This window comes from Rutilus rutilus (genome assembly GCF_951802725.1).
Source record: "Rutilus rutilus genome assembly, chromosome: 4".
Lineage (NCBI taxonomy): Eukaryota > Metazoa > Chordata > Actinopteri > Cypriniformes > Leuciscidae > Rutilus > Rutilus rutilus.
In genome coordinates, this window is record NC_140212.1 from 10055235 (window position 1) to 10078676 (window position 23442).

The 23442-nt window shown below is 38.3% G+C and overlaps 1 protein-coding gene across 1 annotated transcript in view; it reads left to right on the forward strand.

Moving 5' to 3' along the window:
• tmem178bb (transmembrane protein 178Bb) overlaps positions 1-23442 on the forward strand; it is a 75073-nt gene that overhangs the window by 2665 nt on the left and 48966 nt on the right. The window lies entirely within an intron of this gene.

Sequence of the window (23442 nt, forward strand, 5' to 3'; positions counted from 1 at the left end):
ATTCACAATTTTCTACATAATTCAGTGATGGGGTCAACCGATAATTAATCAAGCAACATTTTACATTACAGCCATTCATACTTTAATCCAACAACAACAATAATAATTGTTACATAAAAAAAGTGTTAATTAATTATTGGTTAACTCAGAGAACCTACATTAGTTGTTATTATTATGATTGTATTGGTTTATAGTCATTATGTATATTCTACAAAATAAAATAAAATAAAAACGAGTTATTTTCCTTTTTTGTTTAAAGAAAAATCAAATATACGTTAAAAAAATCAGTTTTGCGTTTTATCCTTAACTTGATAAAAACTATTTACAAAAATATCTGCATCTGTACTGGTCATAAAAAAAACAATATCAGCTGATCTCTATTTTTTAAACAAATTTGAGACTAACGTTTTAAACTTTTCCATTGATGTACACTGAGTGAATCAAATATATTTGAATATTCAGCATTCAAAATGCAACATCTGTGATGGTGTCATTGTAATATTTGCATTCTGAACTGTGTCGCATTTATTTTGACCATCCATCCATAGCCAACCAATATAAAGTGGCAGCCTGAAAGTATGAAACTTTAGCACTACTCTTTGCTACGCAGCAAGCACATGTACTACTTTCAGAAACAGCAGATTTATTGCATATCTCTTTGCAGTGCAAGATTTGCTAAAACACTGAAACATTTTCATCCATAAACTCTTGACATACACAAATTGATGTCAGCCTTCTAAACTGGAGGCCCACAGGCCCACTAAACTGGATGTGCACAGACACAAATAATGTGTAACAAACAGAGATGGTGAAAAAAATAGAGTTCACCACTCATGTATTAGCTGTGATGAGTGATGAGTACTTTGCATTTGAAGGTGCGAAACCCTATGGCTAGTCTCACATTATGGGACTTATTATCTTCCACCAAACTAAGTTAATTTACTCCTCAATGGTTAGAGGCTTATGTAATGAATATATTAATAGCCACACACACACACACACAAAGATGTCTATAAATATATCCCAAGCCTCAAACTATGTCAGCCCAAACACTGTAGACTGTGCTTCAGTCAAGTTACACCAAAACAATAGGCCCAGAGTTGCTGAGAGTCGCATACTCTCCAGTTACACGCTAACCTCTGTCTGCAAATGTGCGCATGTTCTGGGAAAGTAGCAGCACAAAATGCCCTCTAAAATAAAAACAAGCTTAATTTTGCTTATTTGAATCGTGTCACCTCCGCTGGTACCTGTGCCTAATGTGTGTGTGTGTGTGCGATTATGTAACTGGGATTTTGTGGTGAAGAGGTGCCCCTGTAGTGCTGTGTGTTATGACTGTGTGCAGTACCAGCCGATTGTGTATTGCACCATCAGCAAAAGCTCATTTAACTCTCTGGGGCACCTGCCAGCCACATACTGCGTGCTGATTTGGGGTGGGGGGTTGCATTGATAGAATAATGCAGTGTTATTCTACACCATCTCTGCCATTCAACCTTGGGCGATGGGTGATGATGCAAGTAGCAGTTTGCCTGTGTATCCAAAGTGAAGAATCATTAGCTGACTGTTTTTTTTTGTGAAAACATTTATTGTTCAGATAAACAGCTGTTTCTTTATCTGTGCGTGCCTTTGTTTGTCAATAGCCAAGCCATGCGTCTAATAAATGTGTGAATGCTACCGTTACATTTCTTTTTTAATGATTATTCATATCATTATCTGGGTTGCAAGCACATCATTTTATGAAATGTGCTGACTGTGCTCATAATGGCATTGCCCATCTCTCAGAGGAAGCTTATTCTCTGTCTCTACCCAGGATCCTCTCTTGGGAGAGAGAAGGAGGAATAGAATGATGAATGAGAGAGCAAAGCAGTAGTGCACAGATAAGGGGTCAAAACTTGAAGTCATTCATTGGGAATGAAAAATGCTCCATTTAATCTTGCTATTGTATTTTTTGTGGGAATTTAAATTAAAACCTTTTCACAGACTCCATCTTAACTAGCAAAGATAACTAAAAGTAAGCCATTCGAAGGATGATTCCAGTTAATTTTGTTAAAAAAATGTCGATTGACACAGACGAGACGAAAAATGCACACACACACAATATATATATATATATATTGTAAAATATTAGTCACATATTGTGAACCTTCTTATAATGCACTAAAACACAATGAAAAACTAATGCACATTTAAAAAAAAGTTTTCATATGTTGTTTTTTGTTAAACGTTGGAGAAATTAATTTACAAAATATTTGAATATTTTGTTTAATTTTCCACTTTTATGTCAACTAAAATGTCATTTTTGTTGTCTGAAATTCTTAGTTTTAGTCAGTATAAAACTATAATTAAAAATGTGTTTATTGTAAAAAATATATAATAATAATAATAAAAATAATATACAAAATGTTTGAATATTTTGTTCAATTATTTAAATATAATTTTTTGTCAAAAAAAAAACAAACTTTATAGCAGTCTTATTCTCACAACAGCAGTTGCTCGGGTTTTGCAGAATCCCGGGAGTGTGCGATTTGTGTAGAAATGACAGTTCACCTTTAAGAATTGATTAGCCCCATGCTAGAATGTTACTTATATCACTGGTATTATTCTGGAAGATTTCACATTGTAGCAACATATTGCAGCACAGAGGAAATGGTTTATGTTAGTAGTTTGTAGAAAGACAAACCTGCGCAATGGAAAGGATGACAAGAAATAGGAAATGATGCGAAAGATGGCGGCATCTGGAGTTTGTGGAAAATTGAGAAAGTCTCTCTGAGTGAGAGTGTGAGAGGATGGTGAGATCATGCAGAAACAGCCAACCCATCTCATTGTCCACCATCTGTCCCTGCCTCCCAGAGGGACACCCATCAGGGCTGATGAAGACATTTTAGACCTGGAACACAATCACAGCGACAGGAGAGTGAGATCCAACCTCCCACCATTAATACAGGCAAACCTAACGGTAGGGAGAGAATAGAGATGAGAAACACCACAACACATGCAGTTAGCAGCAAGAAACGGATTACGGACCGAGCCAGTGTAACCTTTAGATCTCAATTGAGACTTTATTTTGCACATTTGGACATTAAATCTCACCTTATTATAAAAAGGGCCCTCCAAATCCATTCTTGCTTAGCAGGCTAGAGCGAAGATAAGGATTGGATTGTACTTGAGTTCTCAAAGGATCTGGCTTCCTTGTTTTCAGTGTTTAAATTGGATGCCATGGGAGGAAGACGCCACACCTTCACAGTTCAAACAGTAAGCCGCACTGGGACTCGGGCGCTGACACTAATCAAATACACAGGTGTTGGGGTGGGATGCTGGGTGCATCTCTTGGGAACAAGGAATAGACTGTGCAATGGAGTTTTTATTGCTTTGAATTTCCTCTTACAATGATTTTATTCCAAGGCATATTATATCACAGAAATTGGGTGTGACTTTCAATAAAGTGTAGAGAAAGGGAAACGCGTTCAGTAATTTTCAAGGCCAGGAGGCATTCAAGATCTTTGGAGGAACTACGCTGAAATAAATGAGGTATCCAATAACCTCCCTTTTCATTTTCTGTTATGGCTTTCATTTCCAACAAATATCCGTATAGTGAAATGCAACTTGACATAGTGCTTGGACTCAGCCCACGACCGGCAGATTACGATTTGGCCTCAAAGTGTGTAAAGCACCTTCATTAGTGCGGGGAGAATATTGCTCACTTAGTTCGAATAAGACGTACAATTGTGCATTTAAGATATGACAGACTTGAAAATAGCGCACTGCTTGATAACAGCGTGTGTTATATCACTTTTCCCCCTCCTGTTTGAAATTATGCTAATGTGATCATTGGCTCATTTTTTCATCACACCATGAAAGATCTCTGACCAGGGAGATGTCACATGGTTCTTCAATGATTTAACATGTGCTTTTGCTTTGGAGTTTTGCGTGGAGTGTGTGCACTAATCGGAGACAGTTTGGGGGGCTTCAGCTAAAAGACTAGCCTAAATATTCTTTAGAAATGCTCTTTTCTCTATTCAAGGCTATTTTTTAACATCCCAAAATGCAACATTCAGGGTACATCAGTTTTTTCCAACGCATTCTCATCCTAGGGCGTCATATACTGACGCTTTTGACATTTCGTCTACATCGAACGCACATGGCACCCTTTAGCGTCAATATGACACGCACAGAGCTTTGTTCGGTTATGGGTAGGTTTAGGTCTGGGGTAGGGTTAGGGTTAGACTGCTAGGAGGAGCCTTCTGGCCCATATCTATCTGCGTGTCATATTGACGCTAAAGGGTGCCATGTGCGTTCGATGTAGACGAAATGTCAAAAGCGTCAGTATATGACGCCTTGGGATGAGAACGGGCTGGTTTTTTCACAAATTCACGCTTTGACGATAACAGTATAGTTTTCAAAAACGCTGAAACCGGTTTTCAAATGTTTGCCTTTTCAGGCCCCCAAAACGCCATTGTTGTGTAAACGAATGGCCAAAACTCATAAAAAGTTTTCTGTTTGTAGTTGAAAATGGTGTCATGTAAATGCCCTCAAAGTTTTCAGGCTTTTATTTAATACGTTTTTTGAATAGGTTAATGTGCAAAAATAATAAGTAAGCCATTTAAAAGATGTTCATTTTGTTTAATTTACTGATAAGTGAACTCCGCGCAAAAAGTCTCTAGCTGTGTCTCATTCTGAAGGCTGCGTCTGTTGGAGACTGTATTTGTCGGCCGCATACGTCATCAAGGATGACTCATTTCATAAAAGTAACCATTATAAAATAGTTGTTATTTCTATATGACTTTGGAATGTAATGGTTACTTTACTGAAATGAGGCAACCTCAATGACGTATGCGGCCGACAAATGCGACCTCTGGAGGACGCAGCCTTCGAAATGAGACAGCTTCTATCTAAACATTAAATCACATGGTTTGAAAACCATTTAAGATGCCGTCATGAAATCAAAATTGATCCTTTTTTACTTTCTTAATTCACATTCCTGGTCTTATTATGCACAATTCATCCGTGCACATTATTCAACATAATTCTTTTTTGTCTTTCATCTAAACAGGACTTGCTCCGCCTCTGAAAGTCTTTCCCTTTCAGGTGGTCATTAAGCCCTTTTGTTGTTATTTTAACCCTCTCCAAACATCTGGCAAATTCTGGTATATAATCTCTATTGCCTACTTTTTACAATCCACTCATTTCCCGATAAAAAAAAACTAACAAGTCAGCGTCACATTTCACCTGACTTTAAAACGGTTCCTCGATAAATCTGTTATTTTAGAACCATGCCTGGAAATCACTCTGGAAATAAGCCACCAGAATACTTCTCCCTAATTAAAACGTATAATTATTTTCCTGTCACACTGCTGTAGGGCTGTTATAATTTGTCCCTGAATGCTAGAAAGCACAAGCCCTGCTTCTAATATTGAGCTGACAGCCGTCTGTGTTTCGACGGGACTGATAAATGTGGCCGTTTCATTTGGCACCACACCGCAGAATTGATATCGGTGAATGCTGCGTGACCTCAAGTCATTGTGAGCCCTGTTGTTTGTCTTTCTGTTTTCCCTGATGAAGCCTGGCACAGGTCTCCTTCTCACAATCAGCCCTGCGAGGTGAACAAAGCGGAGGCGTGGGGGCTGCCACGCAGGGAACTGGAGGAGGATGGTTGGAGGCAGCTGAGACGCTGAAGAAATACCAGTAGTAATGCTGCACCTGAAAGACAGACAACAGATGTGAGAGAATTGCAGTGGAACTGTTGGTAAAATTTCCAGTCAGATGAATGTGACTGCTTTGTGCAATTACAAGCAGAAGTGGAGGGATAAAGAATAGACGGCGAGGGCTGTTAGTCAAGAGGAAATGACACTCGCCCCTCCCCCCTCGTTCGATTCGTCTCACTCCTTCTTGCAGCCCAATTTATATTCTGGCACGCAGATTAGTCTCCTGAAAATGGAGTGCTGATGATTTCACCACCAAAGGATTGGACACTGCAGTGAAGTGAAGGAAGGAATGAGGTGAAAGAATGACCAAAAAGGTGTGTTTTACTCCTCCACAGAAGTCATCAAGAACGGCTCAATTTTTCCAAATCACTTTCTGCTGCTGTTTCACCTCCAAATCATCTCTGTGGTGTTTAGTTGCTAGTTTTGGATATGCTGTCTGTGGGAAATGTTCTTTTGGAGCAGATCAATCGTAGGGAATCTTCGTAAGCTGAGCCATAAGACAAGTAATGCATTTGAAATGGTGAGACAGACATTGATCCATTCAGTAGCTCATTAGTTTGTCATTGAATTTGGGAGAGTGTGATAAACACCGGATGATCTTCACTCAATATGAGAGGGTCAATGCCGAAGCGAAAAGCCTTGGTGCCGTTTAAAATCTGAAAAAGTCTAGGCCAATCTCATGCATTTAGATGTATAATATGACAATTAAAATGCAAAAAATTTTTTTACCTATTTGGCTATTTAAAATGAATGAAACCTTATCATGGCAATGCAAAATAGGTCATTTGAATATGATAAACAAAGTTGTGGCAACCTAAACCTTTACTCACTTAGCAGTTGGCTTGTCAAGAGACCATTTCAGTTGTTGATACCAATACTAGTGATTTTTTATCCTTTTATCAGTTTTAAAACCACAGCAAAAACTAATATGCTATCGAACATAACGTCTATAATCTAATATTTATTTATTAAAGTATTTTCCAAACATGTTATTTCTTCAAGTGTTTCAAGTAATTACTCAAGTAACCAGTGAGTCATATGAAAAATAAGAGGAGTGATATGTCTGATATGTATGTATCAAAGTACCGTTACTTTTAACATCTCTACCAATCAGAATGACAGCAAACACTAGTACGTTTACACTAAGAAGTCAGCAAAAGGTTAATAGTGTATTTTTTTCTAACTTAATATGCAGAGAAAACTATAATTAATCTTTAATCTCTATGTGCACACAATCAATTTATTATAATCTTCATTTTCTTAAGTATTTTATTTACCAGTAAAAAATCATCATTAAAACAAGATGAATTTGCTTGAGAAGCAAAACTCTTTAAAATAATAGGATTATTAATAAGACTTGTTGTTTTCAAATAATCTTGGTTTTGCTTTTAATACCCCGCTGGCAAAGCATTTTGAAGCACAAACTTTAGTAAATCTTGTTGAATTTATGCTAAAAACAATATAAAACATCCACAAATGAATAAACTGCAAGCAACACAACAAACACATTCTCTAAATTTACATATTAATGTGCATTTAGATGCTTTTAGAAGGTTTTAATATCTTTGTATTCTCCACTAAATCTATTTTGTTTAAGGGATGTGCAGATAAAAATACTGATTAAGAAAGTGTGTTTGCGCCGCTCAGTCTTTACTTCCTGTTATTGGCCTTGAGTCTAAATAGGGTCGATTGAGTGAAAGCTGGAATCCAGACCTGATCTCTGATGTATAAGCCCTCCCTCCTCCTGGTGGACGCCCTTCCTCTTTCTCATCCCCTCTTCCTCACATCCTCTCGTTTGATCAATGGTTCATCAGAAGGGCTGGACTTCAGTTGGGTTCAGCTCACGGTGCAATGACACCAATCAGCAATCCATTCAGGCCCGAGAAAGACAAGACGCTTGTTAAAAGCTCTGTGGGAGAGAGCAGGCCGATTCTAATGAGAACCACGTCCAGCGCAGCTGCCGGGTTGAATGAGAGCTTTCAGGAAGCCGACAAAGCAAGAATTATGGCACACGGAGGAATCACACAGCTGCTTCTGCTTCTTGGGCCGAGCGTGTGAAGGGCGTGCGAGGTGTCTCAACTCGCCCCGTGGAGCGCGTGAGCCGTGTTAAGGTGTTTTACGCTGTGAGTGACGGATGGAGGCAGTTTGTTTTTCTTTCCTCACTGAGGCCGACAGATAAGGCACAAGCAGAAGGTTGAGTGACGTCATCTGTCAAGATGTGTGGAATAATTCTCTTGCTTCTGTTGTCGTGGCAACGTGAAGACACCTGACAAATTATATTCTGCTCTCTGATGCAAGCGTTTGGGTTCGGTTTCCCCCCACCCCCCCCCTTTCCTCCTTTCTAATTGCTTTGGTATTTGCAGAACGGGCCTGGAGAGACAGAAAAATGTCTGTGTGTGTTTACGTTTCCCATGAAAGGCCAAACATCTACCTGAATAGATGAGTTTGATTGTTGCACTATATCAGTGCATTATGTCAGAAATGGGGAGTCATTCCACCAACTACTGTCAAATATTTCTTTTTAAAATGATACACATCGCCTACTGTGTTTTTACTGTGTGGGAGAAACCTATGAAACCTGTCAAGAACATGTCTGGGTCATGTTTCACCTCAAAATGGCAAGAAAGACACACAAAAATATTTTTTATGAAAAGAAAACGAAGTCTATTTTAAGTCCATTATGATTCTTTTTTACAGTATGTACTATATATATATATATATATACTGTATACACACACACATATAGTATACATAGTATATACACACAAAGACTTAGAAATGATTGCATTACATTAAAAAGTACTATAATGCAATGTCATGTTACATTTAAGATAATCATCGAGAACAAAAATCATAACAAACATGAAATACAAAAAAAAATTGACATTACGTTAATGTTTGTGGAGAGAATGTTTGTAGGCCTATGTGTCATGACAATCATGTCAACGTTTAAAAAAATGTAGTGGGTTAGGCTTAATTTTCTTTATGCAAAATATAATTTTGTTTCCTATGATGAAATGTGATCACGACATGTTTTTGTGAGTTTTACCCATGCATGTGAATATACACCTTGAAGTTTAAAAAGTCATAACACAAAAATCTGTGTGCATATCATATCGGCAAAGGGTATGAATTTTGATCAACTCCTCTGAGAAGATTTTACTTAGATAAAGCATAACATGCTGCTTAAATAATCGATAGGAGACTAGTTGTCTAACAACCATAATGAGCCATCCCTACTGTGAGATGAAACAGTACAATCTACATTAGTAATTCATAAAACACCCTCCATCCACGACTGCTTTATTATAGTTATTGTACCACTGAACGCTCAAAAGGTGTTAAAATGAAGTGAGGTGGGAAATCGCCCCAGACAAATTAATATGCTGTGTTGACAAAATAGAGCTCAAACCTTTTTCACCCGTGTCACTGTTTAAACGTTCCTTTATACTTCATTTACTTTCATTTTGACTTTGTAAGCACATTTCCACACTCTTTCAGCCGCTGCAGCATATGGTGCTGTATAGTAAGGCACTTGATAAATGCATCCATACAACTTTGAGTTTTCTAATTATCAGCTCTCCCTTTGAAGTCAACAGGAAATCAGAATTGACCCCATTTACTTTCTTAACCCATGTTCCTGGTCTAATAGTGCAGTATTCATCATTTCAAGTCATTCAAAAGAAAAGAAAAGAAAATTGTTTGCCTTTTGCCTTTGTTTGCCTTTAATCAAAATCTAATAACTTGCTCTGCCTCTTAAACAACTTTCCATTTCAGCTGAAGTCACTTTGGCTAATGTTAATGTTAACCAATATCTGAATAGCTATATAGACATTGTTATATGCTGCTTTTGTACTCACAGTTATCGCAGTCATTTCATACTGGTTATTGTTAACGCAATAAAGCGAATGGGAGTAAAATGCATTATTTGGATAAGGTGAACTTGACCTTTAACCTTCACATCCCAATCCCAATCTCAATTACCAACTGATAGAGAGTAAGAACTTCCTGGGACCAAATTTCTTAACAACTGACTGCAAACATGCATTCAGGACTTGCTCAGTTCTGGTATGGAACTTCTCACGTTCCAAATAATTATAATTGGATAAAATCAAGTCCCGCCTTACATTTTTTTTTTTTGTGCAAATATATCACGTTACAGAAGTAAAATGACGGATGCAGTTTCAGCTCGAAACAATGTTAGCCATTTACTATTATAAGAATTCAGTTGTTTCCTACACTATAGATGACATCCCACATTTCATATTACGCCTGGAATATGCAATAGACCTTTTAGGTCCATGTCAAAGCGTAACAGAATCAACAGAGGGCAAGCTCGCCAACAAACCCATTTTTACCGTTCACTTGGGTGCATTTAAGCTCTCCTCAGTGTCTGAAAGGCCCATGTAATCAACACCAGGAAGCTGGATAAGTAAAGCCAGCTTTCTTCCGTTCCTTTTTGATGCATTAGCGATAGCAGCATTAGCATTTCAAGCTTCCTTATAGAAGAATGTGGCCAAAAACACGGCACGCACCCCCTTTAAATGCGAGCAAGCGCCTGATAGCTACCTATTAAGGATCAGAGGGGCTTTGATCTTCTAAGCAAAGCTATAGTACACAGAGAATCCGGTCTCAAACCCTCTTTGCTACTTAAAACTTAAATAAGCCGCAAAATTCAGGTTGCTGTCAGCCTCTGATATCCACCCTCCAAGGCCAAAAGGGACCGTGTCATGTATTAGACATTATCAGCATTGCTAACGGACTGCTTGAAAGCGGAAATGCATGAGAAATTATATTGATTTACTGCAGTAGTAGTGTAATCTATACACTAGTATTTAAACGAAGCCCCCAGATTCTTCTCCAGGCCGGTCTGAATTCAAGACGTGTGCATTTAAAGAGCAGGGAATTCATTTAAACCTTTCATACAGGGGTCAAAGTTTAGTTTGTTAGCATGACCTTGTTATTTTTTTCCATTGATGGCCATTCAAAAGTAGCTATGAACTAGAATTGAAAATGAAATTACAAAAAGTACCAACAATTGCACCATTAATAATATAATATAATATAATATTATTATATTATATTATTAATGGTGCAATTGTTGGTGCAAACCCCTTTACAAACATTTAGAAGATTTAAAAATAATACGTTATAATTGGCTATTTATAATTGCCTATTAGTGACCAATTTTTAGGAGGACTCTTACATAATAATTTCTTGGTCCTGTAAAAATGTCTATGTGTCCAGACAGAGAAATGAGGGTAGCGACAAATATGTGATGAAACTTCTGGAACATGGAGACAGTCAGCAGGGAGTTGATGTCTCGGCACACCTTTATAAGACGGAAAGCCTCAGGCGATGAGCAGACCGCTCAGATGAGCAGACGACTTACGGATGTGAAACTCTGAACATCCACCTTTTTTTTCATATTCACAAAGGTCTGCTGTCCAGAGGGCAAACTGACAAGCAGAGAGCAAGAAAACAGCAGAGGATCGATATCGGCATGACAAATAACGCCACAACACATGCGGCAAAGGGTTAGATGTCTGTGCAGAGTTTGAGGACCGTAGAAGGTGTGGACTAAATGAAAATCAAGAGCACAGCATCATGTTTCCATTTTTACCTGGGAAGACGGAGGAGGAAAACGAGAGTACTTGGAGAAGGGAGATGGAATTCTCTCTCGCCTCAGGGAACTGCCATTAAATCGCTGGGCTGTAGGCAGGCGGTCATGCTGCTGTTGCTAGGTGCTCGCTTCTCCTCAGCTTGTGTGAGCAAACCTCCTGCTCCATCTGTCCTCTATACACTAAAATCCTCAAATGGAGTGATTTGGATTTCCTTTGTCTGTGGTGTTTGCTCATACTTGTGGTTAGTGATTTTTCAAAACCTCTCATTTTAATTAGTTTAGTATCTTCTTTTGTGGACTTGGAAGTGGGATCTTTGGACAAGCGGCAATTAAAACACCCTAGTAACCACCTAGCAACAAAGAACCATCTAGAACACTACAGAAAGCACATAGCAACATCCTAAAAGTGCTTAGAACACCTGCATAGAAACACCCTGACAACCAGCTACAACATTCAGATTGTGGTTGAGAGTTTGCACAGGCAAGCACCACCCCCATAATGTAATATATAAAATATAGAATCATTAAATCATTTAAAATAAAAGTGTAGTTTGAAAATAAATTATACTTTACCTACAATGAACAACACATTGTTTGAATAGCTTAATAGCATCTTTGCACAAGGGAAAAAAAAACGTATAAAATGTATTATTTACCTCATTGTCTTTTGCCAGTTAACTGGAATGCAAAGTGATGCATTTCCATAGATTGGCAAAAATATTGCTCAAATGTTTGTGTTTGCACACACATACATATAGCACACATACGCCTTCCTGTTGCCTCATTATGAGTGAAAATGGTGCCCTCACTCTCTTTCTCATTTGCTCTGCGGGTCCCCAGCTGATACATAATTGAATATACGGTAACGAAGTTCGTGAGAAGGGCAACCAGTGACATCAACACACCCAAAACTAAAGTCTCAGGGGGCCGGCAGTCTCCTCATCGCTGCTTATTTAAAGACTGTCAGTCAACCTGCAGTAAACACCTTAGGGATATTACTGCTGTTTGCAGCTATAAGCACATCACAAAAGCCAAAGGCTCTCTTTTACCTTTTAACAACAAATACCAGACATGCAATTCACAATAGCTTATGAAAGCATGGTTTAATGGGGGAATGGTTTAATTACTCAAGCTAATTATATGTGCCAATGACATAATTATTTGTTTTTTTGTGCACTTCTGATGTTGCTCTTCTGCTCTTTTGATGCTCCTCTTGATGGAAATAAATGTTGTGATGTTATTTCCATCAAGAGGTGCATCAATTTCAGGTCAAGATCTTGTATTGACTAGACTTTCAATGAATTTAAGGTCTGGACTTAAGAGGTCCCAATTCATGTGTGAAAATTGTTCTTCATGCTCCCTCACAACCATTCTTTCACAATCTGAGCCTGATGAATCTTGACATTGTCACCCTGGAATATGGCCATGATGTGTCTTCCTACATGGTTGTTTCAGAAATGAAAAGCTACACACTTCATCAATTAGGGTTAGAAGAACTGATGCCAAACATAGAACATGCTCATAATAACCACTGCAATAATGATCCAATCACAGACTCTAAAGCATTTGGCAATTTAAATCCAAACAACTTTTTTTGGGCCAGGCAGTGTAAATTGTGAGAGCAACATCAGAAGTGCACAAAAAAAAAAAATGTGTTGTAATTTTAGTCTGAATGTACCAAGTCATTGGCTCTCAGCTTTAGTAATTAAACCATTCCCCCATTGCCATCTACAAAATCTCAGCACTACACCGAAAAACCAGCATCTATACTCTGTCATTACACCGCCAGCAAGATCAACTGTTAGCATCGGATATAGAAACTGATTTTTATGTCGTTTCTTTTTGCCCTCTGCTGAGACAGCTGTAAATACACCTGTGAAATCAGGGAGAAAAAAAGGAGAGAGTCGTGCGAGAGAATTCAAGAGAGGGTGGAGAAGTTTTGCAGGCTGCCACAGTGGCGGTTCTCTCTCCACTGGTGTGTTGAGGGAAGAAGCTGATAACTGTCTGTCTGCTTGTATCGCTCAGAGACTGGCAGCAGCAGGGTGCCCTCTGGGTAATTGCCTTTCCCCTGTGCTCTCTATAATGCCTCTGCTGCTCCCCATGCATGTACATGAGTGCAAAAACATACTTACATAAACACTGACACACAACCACTTGAAACGGCAGCAATATATTCAGAGTTTTAATATAATACCCAGCGGTTCAAGGACATGTAACAAAAACTAACAAGGGCAGATTGTGATAGGCACAATGTTAATGAGGTTCACAGCAAGAATAACAGCTTACAAAATGCTCTCGGAAACTTGAAAAATCAGACAATTTAATCCAGAGAAAGCGTAGGCGGAAACTCCAAAAAAAAATCAAAGCACAGATGAAATCGGAAAGCAGCCCAACGACTGCTTTCAGTGGGATGAATTTGGATCCAATCTGCAAAAATTCGCAGGCTCAGTCTGGTCTAAGGTGGAGCCCAACGGAAATGACAGACTGCCAGTGCCCGGCTAATTTGGTCTGATTGTGTTTTGCTTTCATCAAGTGCATTTTGCAAAGGCACTCAAAACACAAACACATTAGGAAACCTCTCGCGTATTATGAGCAAACTCTCCCTCTGAGTGCCAAGCCCATAATTATCAACAATCAAAGATTACAATTGCCTATCTAATCTGAATATTATTTATGGACGGCCATTAAGAGTTTTGCGGCATACATTTTGCATGTAATAGGCAATTGTTGATAGCAATTTTGCTATTTTTTTTGTTCAATCAATCAGCGACTGGGCTTTAAACCAGAGATGGTCCCTCACTCCACTAACGATACATTATAAACCTGATTAATGCTATTAAAGTCACATTGGTTCAGACGATAGAATCAGGGGACACAATTAGGAGGAGGACGGACTTGAGAGTTGATCAAAATTTTGATGATGGTCCCTGATGGACACAGTCCATTGATTTCCCCCCCCCCCCCTCAACTCATTTCACATTTGCCAGGAGGAGCTGTACGTGATATGAGGATATATTTAAAGAGAGAGAGAGAGAGAGAGAGAGAGAGAGAGAGAGAGAGAGAGAGAGAGAGAGAGAGAGAGAGAGAGAGAGAGAGAGAAATCTAAATAAAATTAGTCATCTAATTTTTACTCACAAGAGTGTGAAATAAACTGTATTAATAAAATCTAAAAAGACTAATAAAAAACATACTATATATATACACACACACACACCTGTATAATTATAACAAATCATAGCAGTAAAGCAGCATTTGTTTCGATTTTTTTAAGACATCTATTTAAAAATAAATACAACAACAATAATTATTATTATATAACTTATTTAAAATCATATCGGCAAAGGCCAACATTTATTAACATTTCTTTTTGTGACCTACAATTGCACAAATTCTTTGACTAATAAAGACTAATGAACAAACTATTTAGGTTATAGACCTCAAGGGTGACAGCATAAACAGATACATTTAATTGAAATATAAATACAACAAAAACAACAATAATTATTATTATTAATTATTATTATTATACGTATCTAACTTATCTATAACTTATCTAAAATCATAATGGTGAAGAGCAGCATTTAGATAATCTTTTTAATACTTAAAATTGCACAATAATTTTGTGAACAAACCAATTTGCTAAAATGTTCACTTAAGTTAGCAGTAACTTGTTGCCTGCTTTGTGAGAAAAGTACCTTGCAACTTGTTGTCCTCAACTTATTTGTGTGACATGATCAGCAAACAACCTTGTTTAGTTGTCTAGCTGAAGCTTTCTGAATACCTCATAACCAGCATTTTCATGTGAACGGGTCAAGCGGCCTGTACATTCCTTGTTTAATTTCCTTTTTCCAACCTTGGTCTCTGGTGTTAATGACCTACGCTATAGAAGCAAAACAGACTTGATCGATTTTAGGTTACCTGAGCCTGGCATAGTTTCCAACAGCAACTGAAACAGAATCCACATTCGACGTCCTGTCGGCAGCCAACGGCAACACTCCAGTCATTAGGAGCTGCATACTTTCCCAATCTTTGCTGAAAAAGTTGAGTGTTTAATGCTTCTTTCCACCTCTTGAGTTTCCCTAGGAATGAGATTCATTAATTTGAGCCCAGTATGAAGTGATCGAGAGAGTCTCAGTAAGCCGGTCACAGCTTTTTCTCCATCTCCACATCGGGTCTGTAATTGAATTCTTGCTCTTAACAGCGGGTACAGGGGTGTGTTAATGTGGTATGCGCTGTGAGCTGAAGTACACTGGAGTGTGTAAGATGTGTTATGGAAGAGTACAGAACTGACACCGCATGACGGATACAGAGGAGCAGAGAATATGGTCTCCTTTTTCAGTGGGATACAAATTCATAGATCTGGTAGAGAATGATTGCGGATAATTAACTTCACAGAAGGACGACTTGTTTTGGGGTTGTTTTTTGTCATGTTTGGAAACATGGAAAAGCACCAAAAGTAGGAAAGCATTGTTCCTCCATCTTATTCTCCAAATTTTTAAGACCATCCGTCTGGGTTTCGTGAGCACTGTACCTTAGTTTCCAAATGTCGTCATCTGTTGACAGCTCAGTCATTCTTTGGGCCATTAGAGGTTTCTGTCTTCCTCTAGAGTTTTCAACCAGGGGTCTGTGGGAAAGATATATAAAACCATATTATGAATTTTCAGTAACACATTATTTAAAGAGGCCATATTATGCCCTTTTACAAAGTCTTGAATTAGTTTTTTGGGTCTACAAGAATAGGTTTTCATGCTTGAATGTTAAAAAAAAATTTTTTTTACATTATCGCTTCACCTCTCTTCCCAGTCTTTTAGTAACTCTCTGTTTAGTTCCTGTCTCTATAGGGCTTTTCACACTGCGCTTAACCCTGGGTTATCAACGTTCTAAACACCGCTTTTAAGCCGGGTAAAGGAACTTTTCACACTTGTAATTTAGAAGCAGGTTAACCCCGTACTGCGGTGCCAAACTTGTACAGTGTGAAATGATGCAGAGTAGAATGTTAAAGCTAGACGCTTAGCAACAGACAACCAATCGTGCACTCTTATTTGCGTGCTTTGTAGAGTCACGGAAACACTGTGTATTGTATAAACAATTGTGTTTGAGAGGAAAAATGTCAAATGCTGACAGAAATTGCTACAATTTGAGTGAAGAGAAGACCGTTTCATTTAGAGTACCTTTATAGTTTGCGCTTTTTATACTCACTCTGCCAACATTTTCACTGGCCTCACCGCTGGTTTCAAGACTATAACAAATCATGTTTGCATTTTCAACAAAAACCTCATCCATATTAGCCAGCTAGATAACACTTCGTCTTAATGGCAGAATTACCAACATTTATGTAGAATACGTCACAGAAGACTAAACATTTAAGTTTGCAAGGCATAAAAATGAATTCAGAACAATGTAAATGTAATGCAAACTTGGAAACACACCTTTATACAATATCCTGAAGTATTTGCTACCTAGTGAGAGCACACATTTCTAGTCACACTGCCAAATATATGTTCATTTGACAAGCAGGCAGCTTTTGCCTACAGTCAGATGGTAATCCGTGAAGTAGTTACAGTGTACAAATGGACTGACAGCACCGTAGTAATTGCCCATCTGTGAGGTGACATACAGGAAGGAAGCAGTCATATACCAGATTGTGGATAAAGATGGCACGCACCATGATGCCAGCCTACAAAGTCACTGTATTTATGGATCATTTTTTTCTTTCTGCTATTCCTACACTTTCCAGCTCAGAAAGCACAAGACCAAGTGAGAAAACATGAGCATATTGCTGCATGTGTAACAACTATGGCTGTCAATAGATTAAAAAAAAAAAAACTAATCTCTGTTAATCACTTAACTTTCTTGGCGTTAACCCGATTCATCTCAATTTGTGTATTTGCTGAAGTTTGCAAAAGTGCAAGCTGATGTGTCCCTTCAACATTATTACAGTCATCTTACCTCACCATCTGACAGTTTTTCCCAAATAAAATGGGAATGATGAATTGAATGCTTGCTGAGGTCATATGACATGTTATGTGCATTTTCAAATGCTGCATTCAAATAATTTGTCATCATAATTATAATGAGACCAATGATGCACAAAATCATCCATTTCTGGTTTCCGTACAAAAAAAAAAAAAAAAAAAATCACATTTGTAGTCATTAATTTGTTTTAAGGACACATAATCAGCTGTGCAGAAGCAGAAATCTTGAAAAATATTTTCAACTTTGTTGTTTTCCATGAATGAGGTCGAATATAAATGTGTCTACTTAAGACAGAATTGGAAAATAATAGAAAAGACAGCAATGCCGTAGGTAAGAATTTTTTTATGAAATATTATCCCAAGAAATACTCATACCACAGAAATAATATTAACTTCAGCAGCTATATGAAATCATCCAAGTAAATAGTGAGAAAATAAGCCAAAAAGTTGGATATTAAAATAAAAATAAAAATAGTTCCTGTAACTAGTTTCCATTTGATTTGATATCCAGTCTGTAAAGCTTTCAGTTTATTCTCTTCAATAAAGCTTCTTGCATTTCATCATGTTTAAAGATGCTAATAACCAAGATTAAATTAGTACTTCTCGTCTAATGAGAAAATTGTAGTGAAACGCTCCAGCAGCATCTGCCATACCTGGTGCGAGGCTATTCCTCTCAGGCAGTCAGCAGGGACGCCGAGACTGAAATAACTTGATTAATGTATGGCACGGCTGTCCGCCAAAGCCCCCCGGCTATGACGTATTTAAAACAAACAGCATTTCTTCTTGTTTTCCCCTTCTAGCTTCCAAGCCTGGGCTTTGTGGTGAGAACGACTGGCATTGGATTTTACTCATCTTGTTTGCACATGCATCGATTGGTGATTTTCACTGTTATTGAGTTGTTTTATGCTCAGGGTCAGCTTAGCTTGTTATAAACCCAAATTAGTTCAGCCGGAAAACTGATATCAAAGGCCTCATCACGTCGCACGACATTCAGCTCAGCGTGCCTCAAGCTTTAATTGCTATCGGACACCATTTTTGCTACTGCCACATACTCAGAGTCAAAAGATAATCTATGGGGCGTTTTGCCCTACCGCCATTTTAAAGCTGTTATTTTACATTACAGCGACTAACACGCATACTCTGATAGAGATAGATGTGCCGAGGATCTATTCGTCCTCTTCAGGGGGAAAAGCGCGTGGCTGTAGTTCCCGGAGAGGCTTCATTTCAAATGGCTGCACCGTAAGAAGGACTTGGCAGCTTTTAATTAACAACGAGGTTTGCTCTGGGAAAGTGGAAGATAACGTACCACTCAAAGTCGGCGTGAAGCACGCAGTCGCAGAGAAAGACGGATGGAGAGAGTAACGTTCTGTTCACATTAATTAAACGGCTGGCCGACCCAGCTTCACTAAAATATTGAGAAAGGAGCAGATCAAAAAGGAGGGAACACAGGCTTTCAAGCTCTAGGAAATGGGGCAAAAAGGCTCAGGGCGGGTTTATGCATACTTATTGACTCTCAAACAGATTTTTGCTTTGCATAATTCAGCCTGTATGTGTTACACGGTACAGTATAGGTGTCTGCAACCTTAAACATTAATGGGGGTTTTATTAGCATTGAACGATAAGATGTAGAGATTAATATTAAATGTATTTATTTGTATGAAATGCTCAATTCCCCTGCATTTGCATGCCAAACTACTTGGTGTAATCCTTGCTCATCGTCACGCACCCTGCAGCAAACTTATGGGATTTTTAGAGGCTAAATGCTCCAATTAAACCACACAGCACTGATGAACCCACTGGACAAACTGTTGGACTAGTAAACTAGTTATCCAGGTGGTCGTTCTGTGCCGGTGTGCATAGTACTGTAGTTTGGTCTGCCATTTTTTGCGATCGTAAAAACACTTTGTAAAAACAAGCATGTTTTACTTTTTTTTATTATACATTAAGTTCTATTTTTGCTGTGGACAAGTGCATTTTTAGCATGCAAGGACAGCTATACAACATAAAAGGTGTTCCCTGACTTTTTAATGTGCATAAGTGTATTTACACAGGGTTTAAAAAAGTGGAAAAATCTTTAAATCTTTTTGGTAATGCTTTACAATAAGGTTTCATTAGTTAACATTAGTTAACCACTTTAGTTAACCACTTTAGTTAACATAAACTAAGAAATAATAATACTTCTATTGCATTTATAAATCTTAGTTAATGTTAATTTCAACATTTACTAATACATTTTTAAAATCAAATGTTGTATTTAACATTATTAATGCACTGTGAACTAACATGAACAAACAATGAACAGCTGGATTTTTATTAACTAACATTGAACAGATAGATACATAGATTGGGTAGATAGTCCATCAACACCCCTAAAGCTTGCACAGTCCTATACCTCGTCATGGGTCAACATTTCATTCTGTAACATTAGGCAGTTTTGATTTATATGCTGTTTATGTGTTGATGATTACGTTATTTTATATATGCATATGCTTACATATGATATCGCTTGTACCTGCTTCTTCTTCGCCTGTGTTTTGATCAGGAGATTCAGCACTCTTTCAGAAGATGCCTAATAGCAACCCCTACCCTATAACAGTGAAAACACGGAAAGCCAGAAAGTTCCGTCAATGGCGGGGAAAGAGTTAAATGCAATATTAATTTTCATGAATATTTAAGAATACACATTCCTTGAAAAAGTAATCAGATCCTGAAATATTAGAGACAGATCCTCCCAGGAGACAAGCTTGGCCGTCGAGTCTTGCAGTAACGTGACTCCCAGCAGAGGAATTGATCGAGTGGCCTCCCCGAGTCTCTTGCCCTGGAAATTTGCAAGCCAGTCAATCAATTAAAGATCTCAGTGGGTCGACGGGCCTCAATTGGAAAATGTGTTTATGCGTGCTTTGCTTAGCACATCAGGCTTAAAGCTCTTTTCAACACGGCTGAAAAAGATTGATAAGAGAGATAGCCTCATTTCCCTCTGGCTTCTAAATTGACCTTGTAGCATAGGCGTCATTTGCGGGTGGGACATGTCCCCACCACTTTTTCTCAGGGTCGATATTGTCCCCACCACTTTTTGAAACATTTCGAGGCACGGATGTACCTAATATAAATAAATAAAACATCTCCAGGTGACTAGCAAAGCATTAATTTAGTTAGAAATAAGAGACTATCTGGCGCTAAAATGTGTTGTTTTTGTTCTCTTGTGGCTCGTGCACAGTCTTCACATGGACGCACGCTTCAATCTAACACACCTGTCCCACTTTTTAAAACAAAGTTACGCCACTGCCTTGTAGGTACCTAGCAGATGTAGACAGCGGTCACATGCTTTTTGGAAATTTGAGATTTAAGCTCAGTTTCTAAATGTAATGAGTTTCCTCTGTAAAGAGCTTTTTTTTTTAGGCATTGCTCTTGATGGAAGGAAATACACAAGGAGGTTACTAAAGAGTTCTAAAATGTTATCGTCATTTGGACAAAATCATTTTTCATACAAATTACGCAAAATACAGTTTAATGGGTGGTAAAAATGTATTTATAGATGGTACATTTTCTTAATTCACCCGCCATTTAGCAGTTGTGGCAAAAAGTTAATTTTGGACCCTGCGGCTAACTCTCTCTTAATGGCATGATGGCATTTTTGCAATTATATTGGCACGCTAGCATGGCACACTGTGCAGAAGCAGCCCATGTTGTTAAGCATGTATTAGTACTTAGGGAAGAACGCCAAGAAACCGTCTGTGGGACTAAGAGGCAAAGATGCCGTGCTAAGAGAACACATGTTGACAAGACTTGACCAATGCTGCTCCTTATTTCCTCTCAATCAATTAATGTGTGGGACATATGACCAACTGATTTTGCTTGTTGGCCAATACATTTTTATTTGCATTAGTGAAAACAACTTGTTAACATAGGTATTTTTAGACTTTATGAAGACCCCCTTAAAAATCTGTGATCTAGAAAAGTGTGTATAAAAAAAATAATAGTAGCCAATAGCAGCAATTAACTGTACAGTGTATTTCATTAGTAAGAAGAAGAAGGACTTGAATCAGTATATAAACTCACAGCCACTTTATTACACCTTGCTAGTTTGCCTTCAGCACAGAACTGCCTTAATTTTTCGTGGCATAAATAGATTCAACAAGGTGCAATTTGGTCCACATTGATATGTCAGCATCACGCAGATGCTGCAGATTTGTCGGCTGCATATTCATGATGCAAATCTCCCGTTCTAGCATATCCCAAAGGTGCTCTACTGGATTGAGATCTGGTGACTGTGGAGGCCATCTGAGTTTAGTGAACTCGTTGTCATTTTTCAAAAAAAGTTTGAGATGCTTTGAGCTTTGTGACATGGCTCGTTATCCTGCTGGAAGTAGCCATCAGAAGATGGGGACACTGTGGTCATAAAGGGATGGACATGGTCAGAAACAATACTCAGGTAGGCTCTGGCATTTAAATGATGCTCAATTGGTACTAAGAGGCCCAAAGTGTGCCAAGAAAATATCCCACAAACCATCACACCACCAGCAGCAGCCTGAACCGTTGATACAAGGCAGGATGAATCCATGTTTTTAATGGTGTTTACGCCAAATTCTGACCCTACCATCTGAATGTCGCAGCAGAAATTGAGACTCATCAGACCAGGCAACGTTTTTCCAATCATCTATTGTCTGTGAGGTGAGCCCGTGCGAATTGTAGCCTTAGTTCTCTGTTCTTAGCTGACAGGAGTGGCACCAGTGTGTGTTCTGCTGCTGTAGCCCATTTGCTTTGATGTGCATTCAGAGATGCTCCTCTGCACACTTCGGTTGTAATGAGTGGCTATTTGAATTACTGCTTTCTATCAGCCCGAATAGATTCTCAGTTTGAACTTCAGCAGATCATCTTGACCATGTCTGCATGCCTAAATGCATTGAGTTGCTGTCATGTGAATAGCTAATTAGATATTTGTGCAAATGAGCAGTAGATCAGGTGTACCTAATAAAGTGGCCGGTTTTTAATTAGTCCTATTTTATGCTATGAACAAGCATTTATCTCTCCTGCATATTTTGCTTGCAAGAGAGTACAGGTTATACCACAAAAAGTTGAAGCAAAGCAGTAAAAAGTTATGTTTCCTGACTTTATAATGCGTCGTGTGTATTTACACAAGAGAACAGTTGGGAAAACAACTGAAAAAATGTAATTAAGTTAAATATTAAAAATAATATTTTAAATATAATGTAATTTAGTTGTATTATATTATATATTATACTATTGGGAAAATACTATTGTCATGCTACTGAAAAATGGAGTTAAGTTGGTACCATCACTATTCCTTGTTAGTTACTCCACAAAAACTAGAGGAAGAAGACAGTGAAAGTGATTGCCTGGAGCAGAGAGTGGGCTTTCCGCATATTCAAGATGGTGACATTCTTCTAGATGACTAGTGAAATGGATGTGTAGGATGAGCAACTGAGATGTATTTTTCTCTTTGCAGCATCCATAGTAAGCAGATGGAACGGTAAAGCACCAAATCCTGAGGCCTTTGAGTTTCCCTGACCCAGATTTTCAACTCACTGCCTGATTTAGGTGTGCTGCACTAATGTTCGAGTCATAATGTGTCAGCTCTCTTATATGTCAACCTTTTGTGTAGGTTTTACACTTCAATGATCCCAGTAGTGTTTATTTTTTCGCAAAATTGGCTTAGCTTTACAATGCCACAGATCAAGTGTGGCTTCTAGACACATCACTTTAGCAGTGGTGTAACTTCAAGACTGACATGGTCAAAGTGAAATGGTCTGGCAGGATTGCGAATCTATCGTGAATACACCCACCCCATCTGCCCAGCTGCTCTACATGCACCTACAGCTCTCTTCCTGCTTCAGATGACATCTGTGTGTGCCTAGTGAATGGAATATATTTGTTTATCCTCTCCGCGGCTTCATAACCCTCTTGGATCAGAGCCCGTGCAAAAATCCCAAAAGACCAAGCTAATGTCAGTATTCTCTCTCTCGATTGCTCTCAAAGCACTGAAAGGTAAATTGTATATATTTATGAACACAGTTGAAAAAATGTGGGTGTTTGGAAAAGCAGGAATGGAAGTTATGGGAAGTAAATTTGGCTCAGGTTGATGTGACTCTTGAACTACACCTCACCAAAGGTCAAAAGTGCAATC